At 33.5% G+C, this 22,693-nt stretch overlaps 1 pseudogene; it reads left to right on the top strand.

Annotated features, from left to right (window-relative positions):
• Positions 1 to 1,219: 1,219 nt before the first annotated feature.
• Positions 1,220 to 20,811, top strand: LOC134266010 (structural maintenance of chromosomes protein 5-like; annotated as a pseudogene).
• Positions 20,812 to 22,693: the final 1,882 nt, after the last annotated feature.

The raw sequence follows: 22,693 nt of genomic DNA, 5'->3' as shown, positions 1-22,693 counted from the left end.
ACCGACGATGAATGCTAAGTTCAAGATCCATATTACAAATTGATGGCCATCCATGTTCTCTCTTGATACAGTGTTGCTTTTTATTATTTTTTTAAACAAGTTTCATGCCATTTTAAACACTTTCATGCTATACCAGGAGCATTTATATTAAAACAATAGCAATAGGCCAATGAAGTTCCTGGTCATATGTCATTATGTGAAATTAGGTTGGGTCAGACTAAAACACCAAACGCCCGAAAATACATGTAGGTCACAATTTCTTTCTGGCTTTAATTTTATTCTGTGACCACATAAAATTTCCATATAGCATGTATTGTTTTAATCATTAAGTTACATTTTATGCTATTTCAATAAAACACCCACCACCCCCCCCCCCCCCTCCAAAAAAAAACAAACAAACAAAACAAAAACGTATAAAGAATATACTATGCATAAACTTTTTTTTTAATTTGAAAATACATCAAATGAGTACATTTTGTTTTAATATTTTACCAGGGTATTTGATTAAAAGTTATAATTATTAATGTCTTATCCCCCGCCCCCTTTAAATTTTTTTTAGAAAAAATCAAATAGTCTTTGAACTTGACAGCATTTTAAACTTTCTGCACAAATTAATTAATGATAATTAATCTACAATATATCGCAATATATCGCGCGGCAATATTCAACGTAAAATATTGCAATATATCGCAATATGGTTTTCACTCGCAATACCCAACTCTAGTTTTTTGTTAGCAAAATTAAGTAAAATAAAGTGGAGTTCTACATAAAAACAGTGTAAAACATTGATTGTGGATTATAAAACAAAATTTAAAACATGGGAGAAAAAGAATCTCACATGATTTGTAGCTGGATATGATTTTTAGACAATTCTTTGTGTGTTTTTATCCCCTCGCCAAGGCTCGGGGATATAAAACACACAACTCGTTGGATAAAAATCATATCCAGCTACAAATGATGTGAGATATTATTCATACTTATAATGTATTTATATTCTTTATATAATTTGTACAAATGAATAGATTAATAAAACTCCAAATTCACTAGAACTCTTCTGTAGATTCTTGTTTATGGCGAGTGACCTGTAATTACAGCCATTGAAATCCATAGTGTTGAAAATAAAAAATTAATTTTGTTTCCTTTGATTCACTTTACTGATAATTAGAAGGAAGATGACTGGATAAGTGTTTCTGAGCTTAAGAAATATTTTTTTTTCCAGTTTCAAGAGGTTCAAGATCTTCTCAAGCAAAAAGAAAGTGAAGAAGAGAGTAGAAAAAGAAGGTAGATTGCATTTGCATATTGTGAAAAAAAGATGTCTTTCAATTAGGTCATTTATAAGAAGTTCCAGCCAAAACACAAGTGTTAGTGAAACATTGATGCCCAATATGGCAGCTCATGACCAAAGTTAAGGGTTTTCAAAAGTAGGTCAAACTCGGAATTGTGCGCCCACTTCCTGTTGATTTTGTCTTTGTTGGTTCAATCAATTCTCATTGGCCTAATTATCATAGAAAATGAACTTTGACCTAGTGACCGTGACATTGTAGAATCGTGGACCTTAGGAGACAAGTGGAGGCTTTAGAAGAGGAGCTTCAGACATCTGTAGAAACGGCCAATATTCAGGTGGGTCAGAAAGTTACAGAGGATAACGTAACAAATGCTTAACGGACTTAAAATAAAATCTCTTTTTTCTTGCTCTGGTTTTAAATTCTTAGCTATATATGTAGAAAGTGAATATCAGATTATCAGGCAAGTTTTATTGTTGAGACACAATTGATATAGGCTTGTTATCATGCATTTAAGATTTTAGCTAATTTGATATGAATGGCCATAATTAGTATACTACGAAATTTCAATCAATATCAGAGGGTCACATTTTCATGATTGAGGGAAAAATATTTGAGAGGAATTGTTTTCGGAGGTGAAGAAATGTCTTACAATCTTACCAGTGAAAGAAGTGAATTTTTTGGGTCTTTTTAACACTACCAAAAAAAAAAAAGAAAAGAAATTAAACTCATAAGCATAATTCTAGACTATGGTGCTTTCTCTAATGCTTATTTGAAATGAAGCTGCTTTTTGGGGAAAAAAACAATTTGGACAGACACCCCACAAAGTTCAAGATCTTGCTGGAAGATCATAGATTGAAAAAACTGTTGTCTTTTTGGCAACTTGTTCAGTTCTCTACACTCCCTTGTCTATTGTAATGTACATGGGGATAATTGTGTTAGATACACACATAGTCATTAAACAAGTTTAAGAAAATTTGTGTATAAGAACAAACAAAGGGGAAAGTAAACTAACAGTTTGGAAGAAAAAAAGAAATAAGGGGGTGGGGAGGGGGGGGGAGTACAGTTTGGAAATGTTGTGAAAAGTGAAGTGCAAGTTATCGTGTATAGATGAAGTACTAAAACATTTTTCCCTATTAAGTTGGTTTGTTTTGCAGGTCCAGTTGGAGGAGGTGACCAATGAGATGAGGAGAACAAACCAGAGAATGACCGTGCTAACACAGGATGGTGACCGAGTCCGGCGAGAAATCGAGGGCCTCAAAAGACAAGTGGACGGTAATTTTTATCTTTAGGTCACCCCAGTCACTTGGTCAACACGATAAACAATTGAATGTGTTTCTAGTACTAATTAATGTATATTTATATTCTATGTGATTACAAACAAGTAGAGCTACCTCTTATCAGAGATTTCTAGCTTTGCAAAGGTATTTTATTTTGTACCAAAGTTGGATATCCATATATATATTTTTTCTGATATTTTATTTATGACAAACAAGATAATTAACTTTTTAATCGTCAACTTCCCTTACCTATGCAGCAATGCACCTACATCACCTGCATATGGGGTTTATATCTTTCAGTTGATTCGATACGCAAGAGTATGCTCTATGTATGAACAATTTTTAAAACAAGGTAAGTTATTGACAAACAAGTTGCTGAAACAAGAGTATCAACAGCCTCATTTAAAGTCATCATTTCGTATGTTATATGGTCGATACAATGACTTGTCAGCAAATATAATTTATCTTGAAGTCAAATGCTGACTATTGTTTTCACAGAGCTGCCAACCCTTACGATTTTGGCGTAAGTTTTACGAAATTAGCATCCAAAATACGCCTTACGATTTCTCTCTATATTCTTCCGATTTCAGTTTTTCTCCATCAAAGTTTATAATACCGGGATTTTCATAAGTGGTTGTCTACAGTTTCTACTATTATAATTAAATATTTATAATCCTTACATTGGTTGCTTGTATCGTCGTTTCGATTTTAGATGGCTGATCGCATTCATGACACTGTTTTTAAGTAAACAAAATGGAAACGTGTCTCAAATTCCTCTGATTGCATGTCCATTTACAAAACATCTTCAGCGGCAGGGGGGCCTCGGCTTTCCACGGACCACGCCTTACTATCTTTCATTTCAGAATGTTGGCAGCTCTGTTGTCATACTAATTGTTAGGCCATTATATCTGTACACACTGAATTGTCGACAGATTTTTCCATTACAGTGGATTCCATTTAATCGGATAGCGGTTAAACGAATATTTCGGCTACTCTGATACAATATCAGAGCACAAAACCATTTCTTATATATTTATTAATAATTTCATCTGATATTCTGATAGGAAAATATCGGATTTTCATTTTATCTGATACAAAAATTTTGCCTATCATAGTGATTTTCATAATAATTGTCTCGTTCACACCTCTACCTTCTGTATGTAAATCCTTTGTTTACACAAGTTTGACACTTCCAGACACGATAATGAGGGGATTAGTCACGGCTGAACAAACGCCAGCACCTTACCTGTGTTAATAGTGGGCACACTAGATCGATGTTTTGATAACAATAGTGATGACCGGCTTGGGTGTTAATTTAGATCATTGATAATTGGCTTGTATGCAATTTTCTTCAGCGTGAAATTTTAATTATTGAACTGTTCAGTTTGAGTATGACACTTCGCTTGGACATTAAATTAAAATTATCAGAATTAGACTGTCTATTAAATGGTAGCGCTTGGTCATGTAGTTGAATATGTGTTCACTTTTAAGTGCAATTTTAGAAATTAAAATCACATGCACTCTGTATAAATATACGTCTGAAAATTAAATCCATCAATGAAAGTGACAAACATACAAGTAAAGATGAAACAATAAAGGTTTTTTTTATTTATTAATCAGCAATCCGGAAAAAAATGGTTTACGTAATATAGTCATGTGTTCAATCAACTTCCGTTTTCCAAAATGGATGCCATCAACGAATGGGATGAATGTAAACAAACAGGTGCCTGGTGCTAAATAGATAAATAAAGTTAGAAATAAGTTTTATACTTCAATTAAAAACAAATTATTCATACAAAATCATATTGAACTTGTTATTAAATTAAGTGAAATAATTCATTTCCTGACTTGGTACATTCATCGAACGAAAATGAAAGTACAGGTACGTAATACAACCTTGTTGAAATTGTTACTTGTGTACTGTAGATCTGCTGTTTGTACGGAAATATTGCAATCGGCTATTCCAATATTCAGCTATACGGATAAAATTATTCTGACAACCTGACTATCTGTTTAAACGGAACCCACTGTATTTCCTATTCATGACAAGGAGCACACGGTGGGTGTGACTAATGGGAAGGGGATGCTCACTCGTTCATGACACTTGATCCCACCTCTGATGTTTTGGAGGTCCTTGTTTGCTCTACTCAGATTTTGTTTTGTTAATGAACTTTGAGCTTTAAAACTGTTCGTTATCTTCATATATTTCATTAAAAAAGGCAACAAAAGATATTAAGTAATTCTTTAATAATTTTAAAAGTCTGTCTTTACTTATATACAGGTTTCCAACAAGAACTCAAGGAAATTCAGAATATTGAGAACCGCAAGCTTGAAATGTTGAGGAATAGACACAAACCAACTTACGATGCTGTCATGTGGTATAAGGACAATCGGGACAAATTCCAGGGGCAAGTCCATCTGCCTCTGTTGCTCTCGGTAAGTACTGTATGTCAATAGGAAACAGGTACACATCATTAAGAAGTACTCTAGCTTAATGGTAAATGTATTGGGTTTATGTAAATGGAACTGATCCAGTAGTGTGTGTGACTTATTGGATGAAAGACCGAAAGATGCTTTCTGGACAGTCTGGTGAAGAACAGCAAAAGTTACTCAGGTTGGCGTTGCAGCCCGTGGGCCTCCTGTTGTAAGCAGTTGTGAGAAAAAGGTTAATATGTGGTGCTCGCTTGCCTGTCAAGGTTCAGATGGATCAGACTTGACATTTGATAAATTTTAATGAAAAAATCTCTGGCATTTAATGGACAGGTGATAATCATTTCTAGATGAATTTTGAAATGTCATTTGAAAAAGTCAATAATTATCGTTATTAATCAGGATTTGACGTGTCTTTATTTATATTTCAGGTAAATCCAACGTCTCCCGCAGTAGCCAAGTTCATCGAGATGCACATCAGCGCCAACGACATGAGGGCGTTTATTTTCGAGAACACGGAGGATTACAATGTGTTTATGAGGGAGGTCCGAGACAAGCAGAACCTGAGGGTGAACGCCTTGAAAGTGCCGCCCCAGCAACTGGCAGCCTTCAACGCCAGACACAATATCTCTCGTTATAGGTAACCCCCCCCCCCCCCCCCCCCCCAAAACAAACAAACAAAAAACAAAGGTCTGGCACAACTTGTTCATTCTCAATAGAAATTTTTAAGACTCAGTAAATCTTACATAACTTGGACATGGAGAGTCCATTGAAAAAAGTTTGAGATACTGATCGAACATAAAACCCAAGCTAATGAGAAAAATCTGACTCGCCCACTTCTTTACGGACATCCACACTTTGGAATTCCCAGATACAAAAGTCCAAGTGTACTCTGCATAGAGAGCATTCAGAGGTTTAAATAATATTATTATGTTCCACTTTCATTCCTCTGTATCGCATTTTGTTCATTTCCCGCTTGGCATTCAAAGTAATTTTCATAAATGTTAATCATAGGTTAAAGTCATTTTAATTCATTAGTTAACATTATTTTTATTTAAAAATATCATGAAACTAGATAAGGTGAATAATGTGTCCTAGAAAGTGATTTAAAAAATTGAAACCCTCAGAAGTTTTTCTGTACTAATTTAGCGTAAATTATTCCTGTGTTTAAGTCCATATTGTAGAGTTAATCTATTTAACACCCTACCATTATCTCCTCAGAAAATGACACTTGTGACATCATAATACCAGGAGTTATTAATAGGGATTTTCACTGTAATGACTTCAAATTACGGTGTATCTGTTATCTTAGTATCAATATTTTTTCATTCTAATAAGAGGAAAATTTTAAAGGTTAAAAGATAGAGATAAGTATCAAGAATATTTTGATATTTAATATTATGCAAGTTACAAAATATAAAATCCTTCTACAAAAACTCAGAAATGTCTTATGATGTGGAAACCATTTAATGCTATGGAATTTGTGACCTGTGTCTTGCAAAAGCATAATTATGTACATGTAGAAAGGACAAAAATTATATACCCCTGGGATCTTTCGATCCGGGGCATAAAAATGATTGACAGACAAACAGCTACAGTATAAACACATTACACAGATTCAAATAAATGTTCCTTACATTTTGAGACAGAAGAAGACCAAAATTTAAAAGTAAAACTTAGAATGGAAATGTATAGGAAAAGTTACTAACTCCAAACAAAGCAATCTTTCTTTGACAAAGCAAGAGAGGAAAAAAAGTATGTAGTTAACATTGGGAAAAGGGATCAGGAAACTGCTTAATTTGTGATTAACAGGAGAAAATTATTCGCAACAATAGTTGGTAATGATGGGAAATATGGGGACTGTTTGCACTTCCTGATACTATCATGTGATAATTAGTACGTTAAAACAGATGATAAATTGATAATTATTGATGATCACTGTCTGATTTATAATCATTCCCGATTAAATTTTTGTTTATTAATTGAAGCAGTAATTACTCTTTTACATTCTAAGGTATGATCATTCATTCATTGATGGTGAATTACAGCTTAGACTCTATTGGTTTTCAAAGATTGAATATTAGAATAAAAAGTAATTACATACTCTATTAAAAACTTAATCATGAACACATAAAACTGCACAATTACATAACTTTTCCAAGATTTCTTGAGATGGAACTTTTATTTTAGGGATGGTAATGATGTTTTGCTTAAGGATGTACAACACACCTACCCCAAAAAATTCCTGTCGTTTAATTTTCGTTATTTTTGTATATTTAGTACATGACTATATCTACTGCAGGTATGCACATTTTGGACAAAATCGTTCGAGTGGTTTTTGGACAGGAACTTCCAAAAGTTACCCCCCTTTAGTTGTTTACAAGGAGAGAAAATTTTTAATCAATGAACTACTTAAACCTTGATTTTCAAAAAAGCCAGGTTAGATATAAATGTCAAATTTCATTGGCTTATTCCCTTAACCATTTAACACAAAAACATAGTCATCTTTTTGATATACATACCATCAAAATAATTTTTAAAGACCTTAAACTGAAAAACTATGAATTATCTAAGCCTTGAAAATTGCGTATTTTTCAAATTCAAAATTTTTTTGTGAAAAAACCTGTCGTTTAATTTTGGTAAAAAACTTTCTTTAGGTAGCTGTAGTAAAAATAATCTTCATAATTTTTTGTATAATTTTTGTACGACCAGTTTTGATTTAATAGCGGAAAATTACCCCCTCCCCCTTTCTCAATAAATCACGTTCCCTCGCGTCTTTCAGACGGGGGTCGATCACTTTATTATATGAATCTACAAATACATATTAAAAAAATTAAATTGGAATATTGCTTTTGCTTCAAAAATATATTAACTTACAAATTTAAAAGTTCTCATATGTAAAGCGTATTTAAATGTAGATTTTAGGCAATTTTTGAATACCCCTATCACCCCCACCCCTTCCTTTTTTGCGTCGCAGACCATTAGCGTTTGACGAAACGTCGTTTACAGTGCAAATATACTGGTATTTCGTCATTTGAATCCCGGAGGTATGCATTAGTTTTTAAAATTCATGAATGCAGAATAAATATTGACTACTCTTTTTATATGTATCAGGAAAAAATTACTGAAGGATTTGTGTTTAGTCCATATATGTATGCGTTATGCATTCCATATCACATGAAACCTGGATACGAATTCAAGTTTTGTTTAACTTGAATATGTTGATTTTGTACACCCCTCACGATAGTGTACGCATTTCTTTCAATGTCGTCGCTTCTAAAGTTAAAATGAAAATTCCGTATTCATCCACATTAACTTCAAAATATCAAACACGAAACTCTTCATCTATTTCAATTTTTATAAAATCGCACTTAATCTTACAGGCTACGTTTTGTTTTGACTCGAGGAAATGCGAACCGACATTGTTGACAGAAAGTCATAGTCAAATGATTTGCTGCAATAGGATATTCATTAATGCAGATAATTTCAGTACAAGTGAACAATGCTTTTCAATTCTATACTTACATTGTGTGTATGAGGTCTATAGTATTCAATTCTCGGATTTATCAGGTCTTGCTGTAAATGTATCTGATTCTGTGGAGAACCGTGAATAAAGGGAGGAAAATAAACATCTCCTACATTTTCAGAGTTGTTCCTCTTTGATCAGTAAGGGTCTGAGAACAACATCGATTTTACATTGTAAAAAAAGTTTTTTTGTTTATTTATTGTAGTTTTATTTAATTAAAGAAGAAAAACAATATTTATATCGTAAATGCACAAATTGTAATGAAGACCATTAATCGGAATGCTATATAGCCAATTGTACATAACGAGAATTTCGGCAATGTAAAATAAAATTTTTAGAATAAAAATATGCTGCGCTTCAAATGATCAAAAATACAATTTATTGTATATGAAATGAAATGAAATAAACATTAAGGGATGGTATTTTATGTCTTGCTTTTTCCGGAGTTTAATCGGGTTAATTAAGAAATACTTATTGATTGAGTATGGTACGCACAATCACAGCCAAGCCCCATATCCCAATTTTCTTTCATGATTGATATACATCGGGATCGTTTTACTCGTCGTTTTGACGCTTTATTTTTGACGTTAAATTTGACGTCACGTCAAACGTTCAATTGAAATCGCAAGAGTTATCTCCCCCAGTGTGTTGTACGTCTTTAAGGTCAAGGTCTAGTAAATAACTTTAGACTAATTTTTTGGTGCTAGATCCATTATGACGTCATAATCAATTTCAACTTTCTTTTTCCCGTACTTATGTAGAAAATAGGATATTTTCATGACATTCAATTTGAAATCATATGAAAAGTAAACCGGATACCTATATTAAATTTGATATTGATTTAAAGAAGAGGCCACGAACATACATTATCATTTTCTGAGAGACTGTAGGGAATCTTGATACATTTCCTTAGTCGAATATGAAAAAAACTCCCATATTCATGATTGTTTCTTAAATTTTTTATTGAAAATGACAGTTTGAAATACAGTTTTTCATGTTGTTTACCAACAAATTTGACCAAGCTAAAGTTGTAAAGCATCAATAAAGGAATTTATTTCACAAGTTTGATAAATCTGTAGGCACGTTTCATTTACTAGATCTTGACCTTAAGAGTAATAATTACCTCCTCTAAGAAAACTGGAAGAGGGCTATTTTTCTTCAGGATTATTGAAATAAAAAATTATTTACATTTATAGATTTCTGTTATGAAAGATAATTGTTTTCTCCTGACACATGTGACACATGGGTTTTTTTGATGGAAATTTGTTCATTGTCATTTGTCTTCATCATTGTCATTCTTGTCGTAGTTGTCTTTGTAAAGGACAAGATAGGGTAAGACCCCCTTTTGGCCCTGGTATGGGGCGTCTTTTAGAATGATGCAACAGTTTAAAATCTGTTGTCATCCCTGGCAAAATGAGTATTGGTTCTAAATTTTGAAATACACAGAATTCACAGCGAGGTCAGAGAATACATATAAATCAATTTTTTTTTAATGCAAATTTTCATCAGTTTTACAGCACAGTTTGTTTCAGAAAGCATAGAGCACAAGCTTGCTTATCTACCAAATTTATATATTTTATACACTTATCAGATGCAGTTTGTGAAAATCTCAGATAGGCAAGCTTATGCTCTATGTTTTTGAAAGAAACAAGTATCTCAAATATTACGAAATTCCACCAGAGTTGAGGAATTCTGGAAAATATCCTTAACTTCTGCACCATCTTGTGACCTCCATGTAAGCTTTGAATCAAAACAAGTGCTGGTTTGAAAGAAAGCATCAGTGTATGACTAAGTTCTTAACTACAAACTATTACAAATTTACCAGTGTTCTGATTTTTACATCAAATAAAAGGCCAGTTTTGGCTGTTACCCTATCTTGTCCTTTTTCACCTTTTTGACTTCAAAAACCACTGGGCCAACTTCAACCAAACTTGGCAATTTGATTAAATGAAGGGCCATGCCTTCTTCCAAGGGTGAGATAATTATGCTTTCTCAATTCTTTACACTCAGGGGTAGGATTTTCTTTTTCTTGAACAAGTTGATTCTACAAAAATTACATCAGAGTTGTCCATCTTATGACATAAGAATCAAGTGTACATGTTGTAGTTTTGAACTACTGAATTACTGTGACGTGTGTACACTTGAAAAAGTACTGGCAGTTTGATGTTCATGACAAAGTTGTTAAGAGATTATTGTAGTTTTAAACCAAGATCTCATGTGCGTTTAGCAGTTTGACACCTTCTCTTGTTTAATTTACATAGCTTGTAATAATTAGAAAGATTTGTCAATCCTAATTTCCTTTGACAGTCAGTTTGGCTTTGTGAACTACCTGACGGATTACATTGTGTGTGCGGATGGAGTAAGACGCTATCTCTGTGCTCAGTATCACATCCACAACATCCCGGTCGGAACCCGACGCACCAAAGATCTGGTGCAGGACATCAAAGAAAATGTCCGGAGCTGAGGACCTTCTACACTGACGAGTACCAGGTCTGTAGGCTGCATTTGTTCATAATATAAGAACATTTGAAGCATGTGTAATTGTTCCCACTGAATAGAATTCCCTTGTTCTGTTTTGAATTCTCCCAAAAATATTTCTATTTATGAAAGGTATACATGTACATGTACTGATATAAATTACCGTATAGCAGGTTTTCTTGGCAGGTGTAAAATTTGGCGTTTTGCCTCCTCATAGGTATGACAATAATTTTGGTGTAATTAAAATGCCAAAATAAGCCAAAATTAGCACCCCGCAAAAATAACCTGCTATATGGTACTTTGTCTCACTGCATGATTTTGGTGGAGTTGAAGAGCTATGTTGATTACTTGTTAAAAATATGTTTATTTTTATGTTTGCAGTACACTTGTCGAGTATCCAAGTATGACAAATCTGTGTCTTCCAGAAGCACCAAAATCAGGTAGGCCCTTTGTCATTGCTGATCTGTACAGTGTACTCTCATTAGAGGCCTGTTCAACAGACCGAGCACTTGCAAATGTTTTTTATTGGAGGCATAAGGAATTTTGGCGAGCACTCGCAAACGTTCCCTCTGTTAAACAGGCCTCAGGTCTACCCTCATTAGGTCAACTAGACAAATTGCTGTTAAAATAACAACCTGTAAGTACATGAACATAACCAGAAATCGTACAGGGAAATAAAGTTAGGTTTTAAAGAAATCTATGTTTGGTTGACCATTATGATCCTCACATTACAGAATAATTTTTAATGAAGTATGGTGTTTCAAAAGTATGAAAAATATTGTTACTAATTTAACATTTAAACACATTAAAGGCCAAAAAACTTTTATCTTTCTTTAATTAATGACACTGTATGCATAGTAATTGGACTATGATTTGACTTGAACAGGGACCCCCAGTGGATGTCTGCTTCAGTGGACGCCTCCAGAATCCAGGAACTCAACAACGAGATCAGGGTAAGTGTCAAAAAGAACTCAACAATGAGATCAGGGTAAGTGTCAAAAAGAACTCAACAATGAGATCAGGGTAAGTGTCAAAAGAACTCAACAATGAGATCAGGGTAAGTGTCAAAAAGAACTTCAACAACGAGATCAGGGTAAGTGTCAAAAAGAACTCAACAATGAGATCAGGGTAAGTGTAAAAAAGTAGAAACTCAACAATGAGATCAGGGTAAGTGTCGAAAACTAAAAACTCAACAATGAGATCAGGGTAAGTGTCATAAAGTAGAAACTCAGCAATGAGATCAGGGTAAGTGTCAAAATGAACTCATCAACGAGATCAGGGTAAGTGTCAAAAACTAAAAACTCAACAATGAGATCAGGGTAAGTGTCATCAAGTAGAAACTCAACAATGAGATCAGGGTAAGTGTCATAAAGTAGAAACTCAACAATGAGATCAGGGTAAGTGTCATAAAGTAGAAACTCAACAATGAGATCAGGGTAAGTTTCAAAAAGAACTCAACAATGAGATCAGGGTAAGTGTCAAAAGAACTCAACAATAAGATCAGGGTAAGTGTCAAAAAGAACACAACAATAAGATCAGGGTAAGTGTCAAAAAGAACTCGACAATGAGATCAGGGTAAGTGTCAAAACAAGATTATAGGTATAGTCAAACTACAAAATCTCGAAGCCGATACGGCTGAGAAAAAAACTTTGAGATATCCTTGGATTCCAGATATCAAGAGTAAAATACTACAGGAATATGTAATTGGGACTTCCTAATCACTTCCACGTATCCATGGTATTCGAGATATTGGAGTTCAAGATATCAAAGTTCAACTGTATATCAAAGTAAGACTTTGGCAGTGAGATTACTGTATTTAAATTCTAACAAAGTAATGAGGCTATTCATATGAGAAATGGATGAGATTCTGTAGATGCTAAAACAACAGGTTTCCTGCTTTTCCAATCCTTTATTAATGCTCTCAACTACAGTTAAAATTTGATATCTAAAAAATCTGACATCTTGAAAACCATGGATATGTAGAAGTGACTTGTAAGTCCCAAACATATAATTTAAAAAATATTTTACCTCTAATATCTGAAATCCTTGGATATCTCAGAAATTTTTTTCTTGGTCCTTTCTACTTTAATTTGAGATAATGAGATTTGACTGTATTTGGTGCCTTGCACCAGATTTGTGAATTGAGAAGCAGCCACTATAATGATGAAATAATCATCACCAATCATAAATAAAACAAGAGATTTTCATTATGCATATTAAATCATTTCTTTAAATAAAATCTTGAATTGCAGAGTTGTCAAGAACAGAGGAGAGAGAAGGAGGCTGCCTACACAAGGTTACAGCAGGAATCACAGGAGCTGGACACCAAGATGAACAAACTCCGAGAACAGAAGGTGGGATAGAAATCGGGGTTAATTAGCAGCGGCTGATTAGGTTTTAAATCCTGATTTTAAAAATTAATTAGCTTCTTTTTCTTAAATTTTTGTGCTAAACTTACTTGTACAGTACATGTATATATATAAAAAATTAATATTTGCTTTCCAGAAAAATCTTTCCCAGTTAAAGGACAAGAAGAAAAGGCTACAATCTCAAATTGACTCCAAGAAACAAAGGTGAAGAAAATAAAACATTGACTCATATCTAATGTACAGGTATTTCAAAGAATCTTTCAGTTGGAATGGCATATCATTTATTAGGAGTTTTGCTGTAAAAATTAGGTCACTGGAGTGAGTATCAGAAATATTATAAACCAATATTTTGATAAAAAATTAAGACTAAATAAAGTAAAATTTGGGTCAACCAATCACCCTGACCAGTAGGAAAATATGAATGAACAGGTCATTTTAATTGGAGAACTACTTCAATGGCTATCATTCTACCTGTACCAAGCTTATCCAGTCTTCACAATTAGCACAGATTTAGTAATATTTTCTATATAACAAACATAGCTTCTTTTTCTCTTTGGCTCTATTCCAACATACTGTAAACGGCTGTGTATTCTTTTTAGCGCCTTTTGCGGAAAGAAGCTTCCGCTAATTCAAGGACAACACTAAATGTCTAGCACATATACTCATAAATAAGAATGTATGAAAATATATGCTAGCTAGACGAAGTGTGAAAATCAATTTCTGCCAAAATTGAACGCACCAAATATAATACATTTATAGTAAGTTGCTTTTATGTTTTGTAATTGCGTAACTTATCTATCTGCTGCACAGTCTGCTGCAACTTTCAATGTGTTTGTATCTGGATAATATTTTTGACACTGTGCTTTGAAAATCCAGAGAACAATCATCCATCTTGCTAAAAAAATTTTTAGATGCTACTTTAATGGTTTGGTCTGAATTGAGAAAGGCAAAATTTTTTTAAATAAAAAAAGCAAAATAGAATCTGTACTAAATGAATTAATTCTATTGTTTTATCTTAATTTATAAACACTAGAAAACTTGAAAATTTATAAAGATAATGTAATTAATTGCATTTTATCCATTGGTAATCCTTGGTTGACTCTCTGCTACACTCCATACAAACCTTGGATGTGATTGGTGGAGGAATAGGCATCAGGATGATGCATTTCTCCGCTGGAAATTGTCTTATCACTCCTTTCATATTTCGCTCTATAACAACCTTATGTTAGTAGTCTTTGAAAGCAAAAATATAGTTTTGGACATGCCACAAAGTAACTCTAATTTCAAATGTATAACATTTGAATGAAATTCAAATAAGATCACATGACTGAATCACCGAGGTTAGTGTGCAAGGTACGAGCCTTCCGAGGAACTCCGATTGTCATGTTTTTTATCTTCTTAAACCTTTTGCAATTTCCTGTTACAGTAGTGAATGATCAGGGTACATTAAGACTACCTCTATGCTCTTAAAGTAATGCATTAAAGCAGAGAACTTGCACCCCTCCTCCACATTTCCTGAACAAAAATTGTTATTTTTACAAAACTTTATGAATAAATATAATAGTTATTAATTGAAATTAATTGAATTTCCCATCATTTTGTATTATAATTAACTTTCTGTAGAATACAAAATGAGGAGGCCGAGGCAATAGACTTGGATGCTGAGAAAGAGGCCACAGACAAGAAAAAGAAGGAGCTGAATGTTAAAATGTGTGTCTGTCTGCAGAAAATGAAGGATAACACAAAGGTAGGTTGTGTCCCCATCCACAGTTGTGGCAGACAGACGCATTAAGGACCACTATAGCTATAAAAAATTAAAAGAAACACTATTAACTGTAAGTTGTCTGTCCAATTGAGGCTGACAGGTGCATAGGGATCAATTTGTCTGAAGAAATTGAAGGACATCCTTAATTTGTGTTGTGTCATTGGTTAAGGCAGACTGACACTTAGGGATCACATTGTCTTAAGAAATTGAAGGAATAACTACTCCACTAAGTTGTGTTAACCTTGTGTCACTGGTTGAGGCAGACAGACTCTTAGGGACCACTTTGTCTCTGCCCCACAGTCTGGGCTGGGAAGAGTCCCACATTCACTGTCCCACATGTATAATGTAAATAGGAGCACAGAAGCCTTGTTCTTTGGAGCCCTCTTGTGTTTCGTTCACGAGAGGGTGATGCTCTTCCTTTCTTCTGTTATACATGTATATTGACAGTAGCTTTTACTTCTCACACAAAGCTTAAATATAAAGATTTAATATACCTATTTCAACTTTTGAAAGATCAAAGTAAAATTCTATTTTGGTTCTACTTCCCATGCATAGTAACAGGTAGCCTTCTCTTAGGCATTGTCGCTTGTGTTATGAAGTGGTTTTAGCATTTGCTCTAGAGTCACAGAGTAAGAATTAGATCTTTATGTTGAGGGCCAGAATCCCACTGCTGTACGTGGAGATCTTTGAATGAAACCAATAAACCAAGTTTTGATGAAGTGGTAGGTGTTGACACAGCAAAGATCCCTTATTCCTCAAATGCCCTTAAAGCTAAGACAAGTCTAAATGTACAGCCCTATATAAAAAAAAAGTTGGTCTCAATATGAATGAAAAATTCTCTATACTGGTACATTCAACAAAGAAACAAAGTAACAAAGACTTGTACTGTTTTCCAGACATACTGCTTATGTAAAGAAGTGTAAATTGAATGTTGTTATAGTCTTTGTAATCATCAGTAGTTTATTATGAGCTTCAAATAGATATATACAAACTGTATTGTTATCATTAGTGACAGTCAGTTGAGTATTTATTATACCCCCTCTGCAAACAAAGTTTGTAGAATTTATTGGAGTCACTGTTTATCTATTTGTTTGTTCATGCAGTCAAGTCTTGGATATTACAATGTACTTTGTATTGTTAACCGATTGTGTATGAGCTAAGGGGATTTCATGACCTTGACTCAAGGCTATTGATGCAAGTTCAAGGTCTCTAAGCTAAAACATTTCAAATTCTTGTGTAGGCTCTAAGTCTGTAATCAAGAATATTTGGAGATTCATACTAGGTACAAGTTTTGTTTACAAGTTCATTCTGGCAAGTTCAAGGTCACTTGCAGAAAAAAAATATTCTTGTCATGGCTATAATTTTGTATAAATGAGAATCATTAGAATGTCATGCATGGTACAAACTTTAATTAAACCTGATGGTGTGTCATAACTTTGACTGATCAGAAGTTTAATATTTATCCACACAAAGTTATTAATGAATAGTATGAGAAAATAGATAGCCAGAAAAGATTGATATATACAATTCATCAGAAATTAGTTTTGCAGAATGTGTGCTGCATTATTGAAGATTTTACATTAGGTTCTTAATTTATACTAGATAAAGGTTATCTCTGAAATCTACAAATATTGAAGCCCTAAAAAAATATGAAAAATTTCACAATATTACAGCTTAACAAATATGAAAATTACAGTGAATTTGAAAATATAGTTCAAAATACATTTTCAACATTTGTATACCAGCAAAAAAGCAAAAAAATTATAATGTAGGTAAACTTTATAAAAGATGCTTGTTTGTTTTCAGGAATGTTTGAGTCTCAGTATAAGTAAAGTCCGGTTAAGTCTGAAGCATGCTTCCATTGTACGAGACCTTCAGAGCTTGGAGGATGCCAAGAGAGAACAGTCCCATTCCTTACAAGACCTGGAGGTAAGATATATAAAGACCGTTATTAATTCTGATCACTTAATGTAACCTCTGTCCCTAAATCATTGACAAGTTTGCGGCATGAAATCTGACTATTGGATTCTAAAGAATTTCTTTTCTTATTTTTAAGGGACAAAGGGGGCAGATATATTCTGTCATTCAATATTGCCTCCTAATTATTTAAGAAGCAGTTTAAAATTGTGCACACACATCAAATATTTAAAAAAAAATTGTAAAGGGGTTTGGAGTTTTGCATCTTATCCAATTGTCTGCTGTAATATTTACTAAATGAGACTGATTAAACTGCCTATTGTGAAGTAATTGGTATGATTTTAATTCACAGAGGGAGTTTGAGGAAGCTAAAGAGAGAGTGAGAGAAATTAAAGACAAGGCCAAAAGATTGTTATCTATAGCCAAGAAAGCCACAGGGACAGCGGATAATGAGGAGTTATCTCAGGAAATCAGGGCGGTGAGTACACTCAGACTTAGGAATGACAAGACCCATTCAGTCATATCATCTACAGCTGTTCATTTTGACCATAATATTAAAAATTGAAATTAATTTTATTTCGGTAAAAGAAAAATATTTTGAATCTGACTGCTATTATCATGATGATCAGAGAATATATGGCGTGGTGTGTGTCAACATCTTTTCATTATATAAAACTTGTTTATGCCTTATTTTGAAGTTATATGTAATTTATCTACCCTCAGAGTATAATGTAATGTAAACAAACCTTTGTTCTGAAGGTCACTAAATACATCTGTCATTGATTATTATCGGCCGCAGCAGCGGCCGATCTATTTGTGATTGTGTTAGAATGTGCACATGGGGAAATGAGACGTTATTTTTTGATTTGTAGAATAAAATAATTCTTAAATGATAACATGTGTTATATCATGAGTAAAATATTTTAAAAACTTGCTTTAATGTAAGTATTAATTGTTGTAATTACGTTTCAATTTCATTGTAATTTCTCTTCAGACATTGATAATTTATGGTTATATAAAAAGAGTTTATAATAGGTACTCCCCACCCTGAGAGTGTACAAGATTTGAAAGCAAATCGTCACGATTTTCCGGAAAAAAATGACGTGATAAAAGTGCATGGTAAATAAAAATAAAAAATTTGTTCAAGTAGTAAAAATTGTCCTGAATATGCTAAAGCTGCAAACGAAACAATAGATAATTTCTGTACATTTTGCACTGTGCCTTGCAGCATAGCCTCAGCCCTCTTCTGCAGAAACCATAGGCATTATCACGTGACAAAGATCCAGGGTATCAGCACGTGGTTCATCTTGAGGCCTGCATCTTCATTTTGATGGCGATAAATTCTTATCATTTATATATGACTATTATTTGATGAATCCATTTGTAGAACAAATGCACTAAAATTTCTATTTATTTAATTTATTTTACTTTGAAGACAGTCTGGAATAAAAAAAGATAACTATTTCAGCTTTGAATAAGTTGTATTTTCCAGACACGTAGCATCGTTTTTGAAAGTGGGGGGCCAACCTGAGAAAATTTTTTTTTTTCTTACCTGAAAAAGTTGACAAGCAAAAAAAAAATAAAATTACTATCACTTCCAATTTTTTCCTTACAATCCTTGCTATCACTATACTATGGTTATAAAGGGGGGGGGCAACCATCCTATCGATGAACATTTACTATAGTAAAGGTTATGTTGGGGGAAAAAAGTAAGAGGCAGCCCCCCTTCACCCCGATATTAGGTCCTATTTCCTTTACATAGATATTTTAGAACTTGTGAAAGTATTTTTTGAAATGCTAAATTTTGTTTGCGGCTCATTTGATGCTTTGCATCAATTTAACTTGTGCAACATTGTTTTTGTGTGTGGTAAATTGTTTTCAAAGAATCGCTGTTTTGAAATGTCTGTCATGATCGATAAGGCTATCTAAATTTAATTCCCTGGTTCTGCGCCAATTTTCTCCAAAACTGATGCGGGAGGGCTGCATTTTATTTATCATTTTATTGGCAATAAAGTAGATGAGGGAGGTATTTTTTTTTATTTTAATTTCCGAATTTTCTTTAACATACAGATAATATTTTTAATCACAGATATACTTTCCATTTCTGGTCAAAATTTCTGCTTTATCCATTGCTTCTCAGCGTGTAAACATCATAGGTAATGTCCTCGAATGTATTTTCAAACGAAGTAGCCAAAATCTCATTGAAAATGGCTACCGGAAGTGATATTTGAATACTAAACTATGAAACAAATGAGGTCGGAATTTTTTTTTTTCCAGATTGGCCTCCGCAATACCAACTTTTTATTTTATCAAAAATACAATAAAATTAGCAATGCGGCTACCTCAGAACAAATCTAACAGCGGGCCTGAGAACCAAGATTTCAATTTTATATGGCCTAAGTGAAACTCCAGTACACTTGGTACAGGAGTTATAAATAGAGAAATATAAATCATTAAAGAATTCTATATTGCAGTAATTAAGCAATTGACACCCTGAAATTCAAGGGGGAAGATTACTTAAATTAATACTTCATGTATAAGGTGGAATCAAAATGCAGATGATAGCTGATGATAAACCATTGTGTTATATGATGTATTTTTTATTTGCAGTTATTTAAGAACGTAATTGGTAATACAGTGGAAGAGATTGATGAGGAGATACACTTACAAGAGGCCAGGGCAGACTCACTGTATCAAACTGACGAAAGGGTAAGTACATAGGACAACAAGTACAACAAGCAATTGATATTCATAAGATAAAGTAAGTCGTAAACTCACAGATATTTTTAGCACATGATTAAAAATTTGTTAACAGTAACTAATGAAAAGTTTCTTTACAGTACAGTAAAACTTGTTTAGCATGAACATGGATATTTCAAATTCACAGACATAGTGAAGTTTTCTTGGATCCCCAACTATGAAAAATTTTTCAAATTCCTTACACGGATGTAATGAATTATGGCTATAGCGAAATAATTACACAGGTCCCAGTGACTTCGTTATAACAGAGTTTACTGTAAGTAATGAAAAGTTTGTTTACAGTTACTAATGACAGTAAGTGTAAGATATTCCTTCTTTGTTGTCCTCTAGGTTGTGCAAGAATACCGCACCCGCAAGACTGAGATCAACCAATTAGAAACAGAGATAGAAAATCGTGAAAGAGAAATTAGCGGCCATCAGGAGAGGATTGAGGAGATCAAGAGACAGTGGCTGGAGCCTCTACGAGAACTGATGGAAAAAATCAACGAGAACTTCGGATACTTCTTCTCCTGCATGAACTGTGCTGGGGAGGTGGATCTCAGTGTTCCCGCTAACGAGGTGCGGAATTAATTTGTTGTAATTTGAGAAAAATTAAAGACTTCTATTTATAATTAAGGGGTGAACATGGCATGCCTGCCCTTAACAGAAGTTTTTTTTTTATAAAAATTGTGCTGTGAAACTCGATTTATCTACAAGCATTAAAAGTTCCTGATTTCATTTTACTTCACAACCCCTAACACCCCCATCTTTCCTCTGGAAACAGTTGATTCAACCCTGTAATTTGTTAATATATGGAAATAATAACACCTATTTTTCATTTCAGGAGGATTATGAGAAGTATGGGGTGAGGATCAAGGTGAAGATCCGCGACGCGGAGCAGCTGAGGGAGCTGAACATGCACCACCAGAGTGGTGGGGAGCGGAGCGTGGCTACCGTCCTGTATTTACTGGCCCTCCAGGAGCTGGCCAAGTGTCCGTTCAGGTGTGTCGACGAAATCAATCAGGTATGTCCGCAGCGTACAGCCCTTTTTATGATTTTTAGTTTCGAATGAAAGAAAATAAATTATTGTTATACCCCCGCAAACGAAGTTTAGGGGGGTATATTGGAATCAGCATGTCCGTCTGTCTGTCCGTCTGTCTGTCTGACTGTCTGTCTGTAGACAAGATTTTGTCCAGACCGTTTCTCAGAAACTATTGGATGGATTTGTCTGAAAATTTGTACACTTATTATTCACCATATGAAGTTGTGCACCTGATATTTTCATCATGATTGGGTAATTTTTCTGCATTTTACAGGTGTTTTTTCTTTTTTATTTTATGGTTTTGTTTGGCTCATAACTAGAAAACTATTAGACTGACAATCATCAAACTTGGACAGTTTATGCATCTTGGGTAGAAGGTGTGTCACGACCTATTTTAAGGTCACCGTGACCTTTAATTTAAGTGAAATTTTAAAAGAAACCAATCTTTTACTATTGAATTACACAATCCAAAATGTTTAGAGTGTTCTGTATCCCTGTTAAAAAATGTTAAATTAAGAAAATAATATTTTTCATTATATACTCTACAGCAATCCATATCAAATGTTATTTTGAGGATAATCTGCCTACTTCCAAGGGTAAAATTATCAAGCACTGGTCAAGGAAAATATGATAACAGAAAAGTGCATCCCTAGTTCTCAGTGGACATGCATCCAGTCAAAGATTAATTAATGAGTTCAATGTAGGAAAGCTAGCTGTCTCAATCATTTCTGTTAGCTGTTATCTCTAATTAAGGTCCTTGGGAATTAGACAGAGGAATTGCTGGTCAGTTTAAATAGCATATGTGAGTTGATGGCCAGCCTTCTATTTCTAAAATCAATTTGTTATCAAGACTAAGTTTTTAATACTAATTAGTTAAATTGATATATTAAAAAAAGAATTAAAATATAAGTAACAAATTTCAAGGTATATGTTCCACATGAAAGATATATGCACATGTGTTTGTTTGTGGGGGAGGAGCATTTTTCAAGCTATAATGCAACCATTTGGTGATTGTTATAATTAATGCTTACACCACAGGAGATGTTTAAACAAATATCAAAAGGAAAAAAAGATTATGGAAATCCTTTTAAAGGTTGCCATGATTTCCTCACATTCTAAACTGTTTATATTAATTGAATGAACAATATTTGACTGGAGTATCATGCTGTGTTGGACACTTTATTATTTCTAAAATGAATTTGATATAAAGTTATAAAGATTAATTTGATTCTGTATAATATTTCTTTTTTCAACAATTATTTTTCAGAGTAGCATGACAAATAATTGCTATTTCTTTTTTAAATGAAATTAAAAAAAAACTGTTACAGTGTATTAGTATTGATGTTTTATTTGGTTGCACCTTAGATTCATAAATTGAAAAAAAATTAATGAGCATGCAATTATATTTTCACTCGATTTGTTTTAAGACAATAGTGAACACCTCTTAATAGATCCATAAAATATTGTGAATTGGCACCTACTCTGAAAAAACACAGCAGGGGTATTTGTCCCTATTGGACAGTTCTAGTTTATCTTTACATTAGAAGGGAATTGATTAGAAATTGAGAATTGCACAGTAGAGTATATTTTGTCAAAGATCTAAGGGCAGGTTACTCTAAACACATAAAAATTCCACAGAATCAGGGATTATAAAAATGTTGAGAATGATTGAATTGATGAGAAATGGAAAATTGCACAGAAGATTATGTGCTTTTCATTAAGATCTAAGGGCAAGTACTCTAACTGCTTAAAAATACCACTGAATCAGGAGTTCATTAACTGTAACTTGCATACTAAGTAGATGTCATAATTTTCAAAAAAAGGATCAGTTTTTCATAAAAGAAAAAAAAATAACTAAGGTTTT

This window comes from Saccostrea cucullata, unplaced genomic scaffold, assembly GCF_032062105.1.
Source record: "Saccostrea cucullata isolate Sc308-1 unplaced genomic scaffold, CSIRO_AGI_Scuc_v1 ctg10309, whole genome shotgun sequence".
Classification (NCBI taxonomy): domain Eukaryota; kingdom Metazoa; phylum Mollusca; class Bivalvia; order Ostreida; family Ostreidae; genus Saccostrea; species Saccostrea cuccullata.
Note: the sequence above shows the minus strand (reverse complement) of the source record. Positions and strands in the feature narration are given on the sequence as shown.